At 49.7% G+C, this 13673-nt stretch overlaps 1 protein-coding gene across 2 annotated transcripts in view; it reads left to right on the top strand.

The window, feature by feature from the left end:
- Fsip1 (fibrous sheath interacting protein 1) overlaps window positions 1-11282 on the top strand; it is a 154097-nt gene extending 142815 nt beyond the window's left edge. Inside the window, exons 14-15 of one of the 2 annotated variants that reach the window (XR_011368588.1) lie at window positions 7342-7475; window positions 11056-11282. The gene's annotated coding sequence lies outside the window, so the exon portion shown is untranslated. Of the gene's footprint in view, window positions 1-1294; window positions 1322-7341; window positions 7476-11055 lie in introns of those variants that run through there. The other variant, XM_070005761.1, reaches the window with a different exon arrangement.
- The last annotated feature ends 2391 nt before the right edge of the window (window positions 11283-13673 follow it).

Genomic DNA, 13673 nt, shown 5'->3' with positions numbered 1-13673 from the left:
GGCTCGGGGTCTCGGTACAGCCCAAGGAAAGCCGAGTCCCACACGGCAGCGAGCGCACAGCGTGACTCGCCCGCCCGGAGCCTGGCCAGCCTGCGGGCGGGCTCACACCGCGCCAGGGCTGAAGTCTCCTGTGTGCCCGGGTTCTACAGAGCTACGGATCTGTTCTCAGAAAAGGCCATGGGCTCCGAGTTACTTGAGAAGTTTCTATGATGGCTGCTTTTGGAATTCTTTAAATAATGGAGTGATTAGTCAGTGATTGGATATTTCTCAACGTCTCTCTCCCAGTTGGCTAATGACAGGATCTCAATCTACAGAACAATGAATGTGCCCTGAGATGTATTCAGATATACCTCACAAACACTGAAAAAGAATACGATATGGACTTTTGGACATTGGCACTATACATTAGCATGTTAGGATTAAAAAACAACCCTTGCTTAGTTCCTTTAAAGTTGAGAGCTTCTCAAATGTAGTTGAGCCTGCCAGTTTCTAGCATCCTGTTCTATCTTGTGGAATTCAGTCTAGAACATTCAATCTTAGGTGGGAAGACAGCAGCACATGGCTTTTCCTTTGGAAAAAATCTTCTTTCCTCTTTGGCCTGAACTTATCACTCATTAGACAGATAGTAATTTAATCCATTTGTTCATTGAGTTACATATGTATACATTGTGTTAGCAATGTAGGAAATGCTCACCCCAGGAGCAAGCTTTAGCACACATGGCCGGGACCAGGCAGGTCCTTATCCTTGTGGGTCTCACGATCCAGTGGACAAACTGTGCCACACGCAGGACATAAAGTGCCTGGAGGTACAGAGCCAGAGACACAGGAGTGGGCTGTAGATCTGGCTGCGTGGAAAGTGTGGAAAGCCACAAGGAGTGGAGAAAACATACACGGGCATAAGGAGGGTTGGGCCAAAGCTGGGATTCCAGGGACCGGGTCACATAAGAAAGCCTCCTCAGAGCGACACTGTGGGATTTAACTGTCTCCTTGGGCAGAGACAAAGGGGAGGACAAGGGGCATTGTGTGTGTGTGTGTGTGTGTGTGTGTGTGTGTGTGTGTGTGTGTGTGTGAAGGAAGGGCAGCTAGGCGGAAGATCTTGTTCACAAATTGTAAACACATGTGCGAATTGTTCTGGACTGTTCCTGGGAGCTGAGTGGTCTGGTGTATAAGAACACGGGCCATAAAACCAAACAGATCTGGGACTGGATCATGGCTCTGTTACACAATATCAACAATAACAACAGCAGCACAATAACCACAATTTTGAAAAACATGTTCCCTTTTTATTTATTAGCACAGGTGAAGAAGAGTCCGATTGAATGAAGACATGCAAACCAATCATGGCAACTGGTATATTAAGCCTGGCACCAAAATTGGTATTTTGGAAATCTGCTCATATGGAAATGTGGTGTCTGTGCAGAGCGCCAGCCATGGTGGGAGCTGGTGCTGTATCATAGTCACGTTGCAGGGACTGCATACGGGCCGCTCTTGAGATGCGAACGTACTTCCTAGACAGAATCCACTTCAAACACAAAAAGCAAGAGTCATATTTTAATTTTCTTTGCTGGGTAATGTTCCCTAACTCCTGTCCTATCCACTTTGGCTTGGCGCCTGTGTATAAACATGCGGTATGAACGAACATGATAGCTGTTTTAATAAAAAAAAAAAGTAACATTTAAATAACCAACAGAGCCAATAGAAAACCCCCACTAAAATCCTCCCGAGCCTTTAAATATCTCTAATACCTTTGATCAGTTTGTGTCTTTTTAAAACATTTCATTCTATTTTATCGTAAGGATGACGTCAGAGGGGTTGCAGTTACGTATCTGTTTGTGTCTTATTGTGTAGGGGGTGACGGTTTTGTGTGCAGTTTTAGTTTAGTGAATGTAGTGATAAAGGCAACTAATTTCCTGGGATAAAAGTCATGGCTGTGTCTTCCGGCTTTTCAAAGCAAGTTGTCCTGAGTTGATCAGAAGCTCTGGAATATTAAGGAACCTCCCGGCCTTCATCTCGGGGCACCGGTGAGTCAGAGCTGCTAACTTCTTGGAGGGGCTTTACCGAAACTCACAGGTGTGAACAGACAACCCCGGAGGCGGCGCTGGTTTCCTGGGCCGAGCTGGCTCTTCTGTTTCGCTTAGGCCTCAGGGCCTCCGGAAGGGACGCTGACTGGAGCCATTCAACGGCCTATGTGCAGAGGTTTTCCTGGGGTCTTTGGTCCCCGGCTCCTGCCAGGGTGCCAGGTCGGGCGAGTGAGGCACAGGCCTGCCACCTTGGGGCGTGGGGGCCTACGCGCAGAACTCACTCCAGCCAGCGGCGTGTCTGTGGCGGGGCGCCTGCGCCTGCATCCTCTTTGCCAAGGGCAGCGAGCGAACCCTGGCTCTCACTTGGGGTCCAGTTGTGACCACGAATGAGGTGTGCTTTCCACGCACAGTACGCTGGGTCAGTCAATGTGAGCTGTCACTCACCACCCAAAGCCCCACCCCCTTCCTCCCAGCCCTGGTTCTTCTGCTGCACCAGACTCGTTTCCAGGGGAGACTGAGGCCCAATTCAGGACAGGATTTTTTTTTCTTATTCATATTTAATTCTGGAGACGTAAGCCACGTTGGCTCTTTTCTCCATTCGTGTCTGCTAACAACAGGCCAAGTTGGCATTCACTTATTTATTATTAACCAATTAATCTTGTGGCGCTGGTTCTCAATTGGAGTTGGCAAGTGTTTCCCACCGCACTGCACCCCAGCTCCTGTTTGCTGCACTGTGTTGCATTTGTTTTATATTTGTTGTGGTGGTTTGCTCTGCTGGGAGTTTCGAACTCTGGACCTTGTGTGCTTGCTAAACCAGCCTCCCGCCTCTCGGGCCATGCCCACTGCCTTTGGTTTGTTTCAGATAGGGTCTCACTGTGTGCAAGGCTGGGCTTGGGCATGAGCCTCCTACTTCAGCCTCCTATCTCAGCCTCTACCTCAGCCTCCTACCTCAGCCTCCTACTTCAGCCTCTCCCTCAGCCTCCTATCTCAGCCTGTACCTCAGCCTCCTACCTCAGCCTCTACCTCAGCCTCCTACCTCAGCCTCTACCTCAGCCCCTACCTCAGCCTCTACCTCAGCCCCTACCTCAGCCCCTACCTCAGCCTCTACCTCAGCCCCTACCTCAGCCTCCTACCTCAGCCTCTACCTCAGCCCCTACCTCAGCCTCCTACCTCAGCCTCTACCTCAGCCTCCTACCTCAGCCTCCTACCTTAGCCTCCTACCTCAGCCTCTCCCTCAGCCTACTACCTCAGCCTCTACCTCAGCCTCCTACCTCAGCCTCCTACTTCAGCCTCTACCTCAGCCTCCTACCTCAGCCTCTACCTCAGCCTCTCCCTCAGCCTCCTACTTCAGCCTCTACTTCAGCCCCTACCTCAGCCTCCTACCTTAGCCTCCTACCTCAGCCTCTCCCTCAGCCTCCTACTTCAGCCTCTACTTCAGCCTCCTACCTCAGCCTTTCAAGTTGCTGGAACTATAAGTATGTGGTGCTCTGCCTGGCTTGCATCTAAGGTAGGGTCTGATTCCTGCCCCCGCCCCCCTCCCCCCGGACTTCAAACATCATTCCTCCTGTCCTCACTCCCTGAGGAGCTGGGATTACGGCGAGAACCTCCACATTTGACCCCTTATTAATTTTAGACCCTCATGTTGAGCTCAGTGGCTACTTGGGAGGCTGAGATTCAAGAACTGAGGTGTAAGGCCAGCCCAGGCTCAAAAGTTTGCATGATTCCCTCCCAGTGCTGGGTTCAGTGGTGTGCAACTCCCTGCCAAGCTCCTGGGGAAGCACAATGGCTGAGTGCAGTAGCGCACTGTCATTCCAGTGACAAGAAAACACAAACAGGAGGATCACAGTCCAATAGTCCAGGCTGGCCCAGGCATACAGTGAGAACCTATCATGAAAATAATCACCATAGACAGGGACAGGCTGAGCGGTTCAAATGATAGAGCCAGCCCAAGGTGCTGAGTTCAGACCCCTGCACCGGAACAAAAAATGTGATGTTGCTTGCATTGCTTTAGGCTTGGGGCCGGGGGAGGGAATGCTATGAGACAGTAATTGGTGATTCGCATTATTGTGCAAGCTTTCCTTGAGCGTGTGTGAGTTTAGCAGTAGAGGAATTCATAGCTCTCAGCATGTGGGAACACAGTCCCTGCTTTCCAGGAACACTGGCACCAATCCCAAGGCATCCCACTGTGTGTGGCAGCGTGTGACAGCGTGACACGAGGGAGCCGTGAGGCAAAGGTGTGGATTACAATGATGACGGCGATGGCGCCACGAACACTTGCCACCGTCCACTCTTCCCGGCCCTGCTCTTGATGAGGGACTGGCAGGCACTGCGGGCCCCGAGGCTCTCCCCTGGGAGCCCCCACAAAACACCCCTGGTGGTTTTGGATCAGACGCCTCTGGGCTTGGGACTTGGTGCCTTTATTGTGACCTGGCAGTTCGTTCACTAATGAAGGGTTCCACTACTCCTGTGCACCCTTGGCTCTCTCACCCTTTCCCTGCATTCTTCTTGGTCTCTCTCAGATGGATGTGCTTCTTCCTGAAACATACATGTTCACAGGTGTTCAACCTGCTTGCGCAGCCGTGTGTCCTGGGGAGCTAGACCTCATCTCTTCACAAGCTCTGCGGGTTTAACTTCATAGAAGGCATTGTCTTTCTTCATGTTTATTGTTCAGTTCAGCCTGTCAGTTTATGAGCTCCGTGCGCCTTTTCCAAAGGTCTTCGGTTCTCAGGGAAGACAGCCCCCTTTCCCAGCGCAGTGACAGGCAGGGGTTATTTATTATAAGGCAGCAGAAGGCATTCTTTTGGACATGCGGGGCAGGCTGTGACGCAGAGCCAGACCCCGTGGAACGGAACGGGGGCTCTTTTAGTCACGATGTTCCTGCTTTTGTCCGTGAATCGACTTCATTTCTTGTCTGCCTGCCGCTCCACTTTCCCATGCCTTCAGTGTGCCCGAGGTCCGGAACCTCCCAGTGGCTTCAGCCTCTCCCTTGCTTTCTGCCCGTACAAGCGTCTCAGTTTAGGAATTCCTCAGAACCCGGGGCCCCGTCCCCGGTGGCGTGGTTACAGGCAAGGTGAGATGCAGGTGTGGGAAAGGCAAGACCCAGCATTTTACTATTTGGTCATCATGATACCAATTGCACCTCCAGGTTGCATTGAACATTTGTTGAAAATGCCCAGGATTGTAATTTTGCACTGTTGGTGAGGGTTACAAACCAGTTTGTATTGTGGCGTGGAGGGCTATACATAGTTGTGTAAGTTGTGGAATTAAAGCTGTGTGAGGGTTAAAGGTCACCAGTGAGAGAAAATTGAGCAGGCTTTGAGTAGCAGCACCGTTTTCAGTGGTCAGAATTCCCAGACGTTTTTGCTTTGACTTCAGTAGCTCCGAGAAAGAAACCTAGACACAGTGGTCAGAGACCTGCTGTTGGTAATCTTGTGTTCCACTTAGAGTAGATCAGGTGGCCAGGACTCTGCAGGTCCTAGAAGACAATGCAGGACTTCAGAAGCAAGCAGCTTCTGCCGGTTCTCAGCCCCGGTGAGCTGCTGTGGAAAGAAGTTCAGGAGTGGGCTAACTCCTCCAAACCAGCCAGCTCCACCTGGGACTGGCACGGGGAGCGGGTGGCTGGCCCTAACCCTCACTGAACACAAGTTGAAATCAAAATAAAATTCCCTCCTGTCTGCTCTCAGATTTATTGTTGTTCTGGGAAATGTCACTGGGGCAGAAAGCAGTGTTTTTGCACTAAAAATAATTGTGTCAGGAACGACTCATGTTAAAAAAACTCATGGGGATTTGGCTCCAAAAGCCCACATGATGGCCGACGACAAGTTCATTTGAGGTCCAGATAATAAAAATGTCACTTAGATGTAGAAACAAATGACTCCATAGAATCTGTTTCCCATGTTCATTCTTCTGCTTGGCAGTCCTTTCCCTTCTGTTTCTCCTCCTTGTGACCGCGGGCAAAGCAAAGCTTGGAAACTAGACCAGTCCCCAGAGCCGCGGTTCCTTCTATCTGCGATGCCCGTGGGTGTTGACACTGCAGCCTGCTGCCTTTCATTCTTGGATCACCCGGGCTTGAGGGTTTTGCAAGTGTGTGTTAGGTCTGAGCATTTGACTCTGGAAGCACTTTTGTCTACTTTGGTATACACGTGGAGTTGTTTCAGTGCTACTTAGCTCTGTGAGGACTACTGTGTGCCTCTAAAACAGTGTCTTTCTTCCTTCCTTCCTTCCTTCCTTCCTTCCTTTCTTTCTTTTTTTTTGTCGGTCTTGGGGCCTGAGCTCTGGGCCTGGGCACTGTTCCTCAGCTCTTCAGGTCAAGGCGAGCGCTCTACCACTTGAGCCACAGTGCCACTTCCAGCTTTTTCTGCTTATGTGGTGCTGAGGAATCGAACCCAGGGCCTCATGCATGCAAGGTGAGTGCTCTACCCACTGAGCCACCTTCCCAGCCCTAAAACACTGTATTTCTACACAAAATGGGAGGGCACAGTACCTGATGCACAGATGTGCGTTTGAAGAGGGATGCTTCCACGGTGGATGAATCTTTGGCCTGTATTTGTTTTATAAAACATCCTAGGGGAAAGGGATAAGACTATGAAGAAGTTTCAACTTCTTTCTTTTTATACTATCTGTTTTTGGAATCCATTTCTAATCATATTAGAAACAGATTCATGACAGTTCCATACTTTGTTTTTCTTAGAATAATTTTTTTGGGTGTTTAACAACACTTTACTTAGCTTTTAAAAAGTATGGCAGCAGTATGGCAGAAGGATCCCAGGTTTTCTTAGGATGCTAGCTAATTACTCCAATATTACACGATAAGATCCACGAGAGAAAGAATAAGTCTGCTATGTTCTTTTGGCCTTTGGCTTCAAGCTTGGTAGACAGCTACTTGGACCTCAATCCTCCTATTTATGCTTCCTGCCAAGTTGGGATGAAAGGTACACACCACCACACTCACTTCTGTTGTTGAGATGGGACTTTGTTGATTGTTTTTGTTCATGCTGGCCTGAAACGGTGATCCTTCGATCTCAGCTCTGGAGTAGCTAGGACTACAAGCTATGAGCCAGTGTAGAACCTAGCTACTCGAATCATGAGACAGTTAAAGAAGTTTAGTTTTTTTTTTTTTTCTTTATTAACTCTCCGTACCTCCCATCAAGGAGACGTTGGCAGTCTCTTTGCTTGTGGAATTCCTGAAGTCCCGACGTTGCCAGAGTATTTACTTTCCCCTCCTTCCCCTTTCCTTACCAGGCTTTGAGAGGAGCCTGTGTGTTTTGTCCAGCAGCCATCCTGGTGGATGTGAGCTTTTCAATGGTGCCTTTCTTTGTAGGTAGGCTGGCTGCTGGAATGCGGCTGGAAAATGGCTCACTTCAGATGCCCAGCTGGCAGCCGGCAAGCCCGTTTTGAACTGCTCATCCTCTTCTCCTCCCAGGGCTGGGCTTCCACGCTCGGCTCGGCACTCAGGTGAGTCGGGGGGATTTCGTGTCCTCTTCCTTGAAGAGTGGCTTTGTGAGAAGACAAAAGGTCATGACTTCTGTTTTTCCTCCTCTTTTACCCCCCACTTGGTTGTTTTCATCCACAGAGAGGATCTCGGAGCTCAGGCCCCTTTGACAGCCTGGGCTGGGCACCTGTCCCCAGAGCACTCTCACCTCCTCCGCCTCTGTGTTTATACTACTGGGGACATCCGGGCTTCTTTCTCCCAAACAACATGTGATGCTCTCGGCTCGGGCTTGGCCGTCGGCCCTGGAGGGCTCACGGGTTCAGAGGCTCTCTTCTTTCTTTATCCTCTCCCTGGCCGAATAGGTATGAGAGGCATCATGGGAAGACCTCACAGCTCCACCAGACAGACTTCCTGTATCCCCAAACTGGGGACATGACGGCAGGACACGTGGCATCGTATACAGCGGGGAAGCCAACTTCCTTTCTAAGCTGTAGTCTGGAGCAGGGAGGGAGGGGAGGAAGAGAGTGGCAGGTATCCGGATGCTCTTGGCCCATCACTTCCTCCATCCTTTTATTCACTTAGTAGATCCCTGTTGAGTGCCTGCCACTGGCAGGCCACTGTGGATTCAGAGCTAACTCACGGTTCATGCCGTCAGTCGGATGGCCTAGCAGAGGAAAGCCTAAGCAGGGGCCCGAGAGCCTGGAGTCAGAAGCCCTTGGTCAGAATCTGGGCTCTACATGTCTTGAGTCGGGAAGTCGATGTCAGCGGGCTGTGTGTGGGCATGTGCAGGTCTGGAAGGTCAAGGGCAATGGCAGAGAGCTGAGCTCCATGTGAGCTGGCTCTCCAAGAGAAGCTTGTGGGAGACGGGCATTAGGTAGCGGCGGGAAACCATATGTACGCAAGACGTGCAGAATCTGTACAGAGCAGCCGCTCACCGAGGAAGGCCAGCGCCTTCAGAGATGCCGCTAGCAGGGTGGACTGAGATCAGTCTGTTAACGCCTTCCAATACCCTGGGAGGGAGCTAGACTGCAGTCTGCTGCCAGGGCCACTCTAAATTCAGTTCTAATTAGACGTGTCAAAGGTCAGGTTTGCGTTTTTATAAGCTCCCGGAGCAGCTGTCAGGTGAACTGGAAGGACTGGACGCTTTCCCCTAGGCTAGGTGAGAACTGACCCAAGATCATGTTTCCTGTCGAGCCTGTGATACCAGGCAGATTTCGTGAGTGTGTGTTGGATGGGGATCGGGAAATGCCCCCACGGTCGAGAGGCAACTGGTAAGTAACCTGGCTGTGGAACACCTCAGCTCCCTGGGGCGGAACTGTGGCCTAGTGAGTATGGGTTGAGCACTCATTTTTCTCTGCGTGAGACCTGAATGTCGTTTAAGTCAGGAGGATTGCCCCTGTGCCACAGATGGAATTTTAGTCCTTGAACCTGCAGTCGATGCATTCCTGAGGAAGCTCCCGGTCTCACCTGGGTGGAATCCGCTGGCCCAGCTGGCCGGGAGCACCACAGTGTGAGTCATTACTCCACCCATCAGCCCTGATGGTTCTCTGCGAGGTTAAAGGAAGCAGTGTTTGTTCTGGTCACTGTGATACGGTGAAGCGGGTGTTTGTTGTTGGGTTGTGCAGAGGCTGAGCGCTCTCCCCAGGAAGAGGGGGAGGATTCTGTTGTGGTGATTAGACGGGAAAAGCAAGTAAGGTTCCCCGCAAATTTATGACTCCTTATTTATGTAACTAGTGAAAGTTAGTTAGTGGCAGCAGCGCTGGACAACTGTCAGGAAATACTTGTGGGCTGTGTTGGTGCTGCTGCACCGGGTGAGTCAGCCAGGCCCTGCGCTTGAGGGGTCCCATCTGCCATTTAGTTGGGACGGCCAGTCTCCAGTCCTCTGTGAGCAGCGTACGGGAAGTGCTAACTCCGAGGATCCGAAGCAGTACCAGAGTGAGGCACCACCTCAGGCCAGAAGCGGGAGCACCAGGGTCCCCACGCCTGAGCAGCCTCCACCCACGGAGAGGAAAGGATACAGAGCAGCCATGAAGAGAAAGCGACCCCCAGAGCCCGCGCTGTGCACGCGTGTGTTTTCTTGCTCTTCTCCTGCACAACTTTTCCAGTGAGCCCCATCTCAGTCCATGTGTTGGTACTTGGTGAGCACATTTGGTGAGCACAGCTCTGTCCTGACACTGACTTAATCTCCTTGAATTGCAAGGAGTGGACCCGTGTTGGAGTGCCTGGGTTTGGCAGGAAGTCGTGAGCGCTGCTGTGGGAAGGAGCGGGAGCTCCGTCATCCACAGCCCCACATCCGCCACGGCCCCCACCACATCAGCGTGCTGGGCGGCCCAACGCATCGTGGAGAGCTACCCCAGATCCAGAGGCAAAAAGGCTCTGCGTGGCTCTGAAAACTTAACTTTTCATTCTAGGCCGAGATCGTCCCTACTGAGGGTTTATCATTCAAAGGCTCCCACTGCCCACAATTTCAAAACAAATGCTGAAGATGAGTGTGGGGGGGGGTTCACTCCCCCCGCCCCCCGCCAGCCTCCTGCGTCTCGCAGCTGCTCAGTGGAGGGGCTGAGGTTGGAACCCAGGTGCCCTAGTTCTCTGGGAAGTGACTTCGTCCTCAGGAATCCTGCTTCCTGCCCTTTCACAACTGCTGTCTTGCAGACCCTCAGCCCAGCCAAGAAATTTACCTGGATATGGAAAAAGCTAAAACTGCTGCGGAAAGCCCCGGATAACAAACATTGAATCACCACATAGTTGAAATTGCTAAAAAGACACAGTGAACTTCCTCACTTAGAGAATCTTGTTGTAGATTTAGATAAACTCCTAATTGTTCTTTCTAAGTGACACATCGTTGTCATGGTAACATAAACGGTGATGAAGTTCTTTGTAAACAAGTGTCAACACATGTTGGGAGCCTGGTTGAAAGGAATCTTTGTGAAAAACTACCAAGAGAATTAATTCCCATTATTTCAACATCTGTTAGTAGTGAAACTCAGCTAGAAAAGAATTAATCCTTTTCTAGGCTATAGAAATAGACTATGTGTTATTGTCTTGATCGTGGGTTAAAAATAACTCCACTGCACTCTATACTTTTTTTTTATTGTGAAAATACTGTACAGAGGAGTTACAATTACATGGGCAAGATAATGAGTACGTTTCTTATCAAGCATTGTAGCCTCCTCCTTTGTTTCCCCTTCCCATCCCTTTCCATCCTCCCCCACTGTACTCTATACTTTAATAACACACGCAGGCTGCTATCCCCAGCGAGGCGTTGTGTAAGAGAGAGAGACCACTTCCCGTCCGGAGAGGGTCAGCTAGAGACTGGCACGGCTGTGGACTCCATGCTGAGGAGTGGGTCTTTGGTGGGAACCCAGGGCGTATGTTAAGATACTGGAGGTGTGTATGTCAGCGGGAAGAGAAGGCAGAACAGGGCATGCGGATGAAGCTTTCAGAGAGGGAGATTTGACTTACTCAGGAAGAGATGTCTACTGGGTGGTCATGCCTTGCCTTGTGGAAGGATTAGATAGGGGCCGAAGACCACTGGTCACAAATACTGGAGAGAGACTTCTTATACTGCAGCTATGCATCTCCATTCTCCCTCTACCCCAGCAGATTCTCACTGTGAGGACACAGACTGAGCGCTGACAACAAGACAAGGCCAGAGACCTTGAGACTTTGGGAGAAAGAAGGAAAAGCCATGGCGTGGGTGAACAAGAATGGCTGGAGATCATCAAGAAAAGTTCTTTTTTTAAAAAATATAATTTTACTATTTTTTTTTTTGATGTGGTACTGAAGAATCGAACCCAGGGCCTCATGCATGCTAGGCAAGCACTCTACCATTAAGCCACGTTCCCAGCCCAAGAAAGGATCTTGGTAGTCTTAGTTAGCAATTGCTTTATGTGGATTTTCCCTCTGTCTCATGTTCGCAGGTTAACGCTTACATATGTAGTTGAATTATTTTTTTTTTCTACCAGAAGGGAAAGAATTGAGTCCAACAATCAAGACATTCTGAAAAGAGCTTATAGCCAGCCTGAGAGACCACTATTTTGTGCATGTTTGTTAAATACAATCCTTCTTAAAAACTTCAGGAGAACTTCGGAGTGGTGCCTGGCCATGCCATTATGACCCCATTAAGGACATAGTAGGGCACTCGGAGGACTTGGTTAACCAGCACCTGTTGGGGGTAGAGTAGAAGAATGGATCTGTCTGCGGTGGCTGGTAAGTTGGAGTTCTCCAACATAGGTAAGAAGATGGTCCCACTGGTTGAGTGGAAACAGTGGTTGGCAATATCATTTCCAAACCATGTTGCTGATTAAAGTTACAATAATCATCTTGACATCTGATTAAGAATGGTGCTGGAATTCCTCACAGAGTCAGTTATTCAGGAGTCTTTTCTGCCCTCCAGGAATGATGCTCTCAGTTTGGAAGACGGTGAATGCGAAAAGTTCACCACTCTGTAGAAAACCGTGCAGTTCTCAAAAATCTAGGAGAAACAGATACTGAAATCTCATGCAGGAAATGAAGTCAAAGTGTCTGCTGGGTAAACAACAGCATATATTAACTAGAAACTTTGTTGGTGGCAGAGGGCCCAGGAAACCAGGAGATTGTAAGCTTGACTCTCCGACGATTTCATGAGCCTTTGGACTAGACTGGGATTTATTTAATAAACAGGCAAGGGGTAAAAGGGGCAAATGAATGACCCAGAAGAGCTAGGGATACACGTACAATGCCTCCCAGTTTATTTCGGAATTGGTAGACGTTTGCAATCTATATAGGGCTCAGTTATTACCCCAGGGCACAGATGTTCTTTGCAGCAAGAACTATATAAATATCCAGGAGGCTAGTGAGTCACAGCTGTTCTCCCTGAAGGCCTCTGTGCGGGCAGGTTAACTATTTTACAGAGAAATGCACCCTCACAGGCAGAAACAGATCCCACGAGGGCTCGAGGATGGAAAAGGGAGCGATGATGATGATGATGATGGTGATGGTGATGGTGATGGTGATGATGATGACAACAACAACAGTTTTTCAGGCTTGTAATGACAACTCTCCTTTTAAAAGTTTACTGTGTGCCAAGGGCTAAGGAGAGAGAACTTGCAAAAGCACTCAATTTTCATGTCTTATAGCTATGGCGATTAGTGGAGGTTCACCTTTCCATTTTCAGCTTTAATCAGATTGTTATTTTCATACAGATCTAGACAGCTCTCCAGGTTTCCACGATTTAGCTGGAGGAAGAGTCTACACTTTGTTCTTCCTGACCATTTCTCTGGCCATGTGTGCGGTCAACCCCCTTCGGAGAAATTGGACCCCGCTAGTTCCTGCAAGGTCTTGGTCCCAGCACGCACTGCCCAGGAATTGAACCCCCAGGCGGGGCCGGACTCCTGAGGAGAGGAAGTAGAAGGCATTTCCATGCTCCAAGAGAAGCTTCGGGCATTTCTGGGCAGCAGGGAGTTGGGACATGTGTGTGCTAGAGAGGGCAGGCCTGGGCAGAAGCCACCCCAGCTCAGCCAAATCTTCCTCACTTCCTTTCGACCACCACAATTACACTGGAAGCACTGTAGCAAGTGTCCAGGAAGAAACCATAGCTATAAACCACAGCTACTGAGTTTCCCCTTTGACTTTAGACAACAGGAAAATTCTAGAACACGTTTCTTCTGAGCTCCCTTCTCTCTTTTTCTCTTAGGACACAAACTCATATCCCCTGGGGCTAGAGCAGTCTCAGCACTGGTAGGTACAGCCCCAAAGAACCAGAAATGCTCACTGCTCAGTCCCAAGAGCTTCCTGTGGTCTACAGGCTCTCTTTCTACCCATGGTTTCTTCTTAAAGGGTTCCTGCTTGCCTTGGGAGTTTGTGGGAGTCTCTCATATGTACTAGGATGAGTTTCCACCCAGGATTTGCTGTTACTTCCCTCTCACCAGAATCCTTGTAAACACTACTTTACCTCTTCCTAGTATCACAACGTTCACGTATCAGTAATTTGCCACTGTAGGGAAGTGTGAACGCATACCTCCTGAACGCCACGCTCCAGGTAGTGAATACCAGGAACAGCTGAAAGAGCAGCTCCGGACAATTGCTTTTTTTTTTTTTTTTTTTCCATAATCTGCAGAAAGCAATCTGTACTGGGAGGGGGAGTGCACCAGGTGGACACTCCAGTTTTGGAAGTGTTCTGGTATGTTCTGCTGTGCAGGACCACACCTTTGCATTGTTTCTCATTGTTTCTGCTGGTGCAT

The sequence above is a fragment of the Dipodomys merriami genome, unplaced genomic scaffold (assembly GCF_024711535.1).
Source record: "Dipodomys merriami isolate MVZ:Mamm:240054 unplaced genomic scaffold, mDipMer1.0.p SCAF_69, whole genome shotgun sequence".
In the NCBI taxonomy this organism is placed as follows: Eukaryota; Metazoa; Chordata; class Mammalia; order Rodentia; family Heteromyidae; genus Dipodomys; species Dipodomys merriami.
This window is presented reverse-complemented; position numbering and strand designations above follow the sequence as displayed.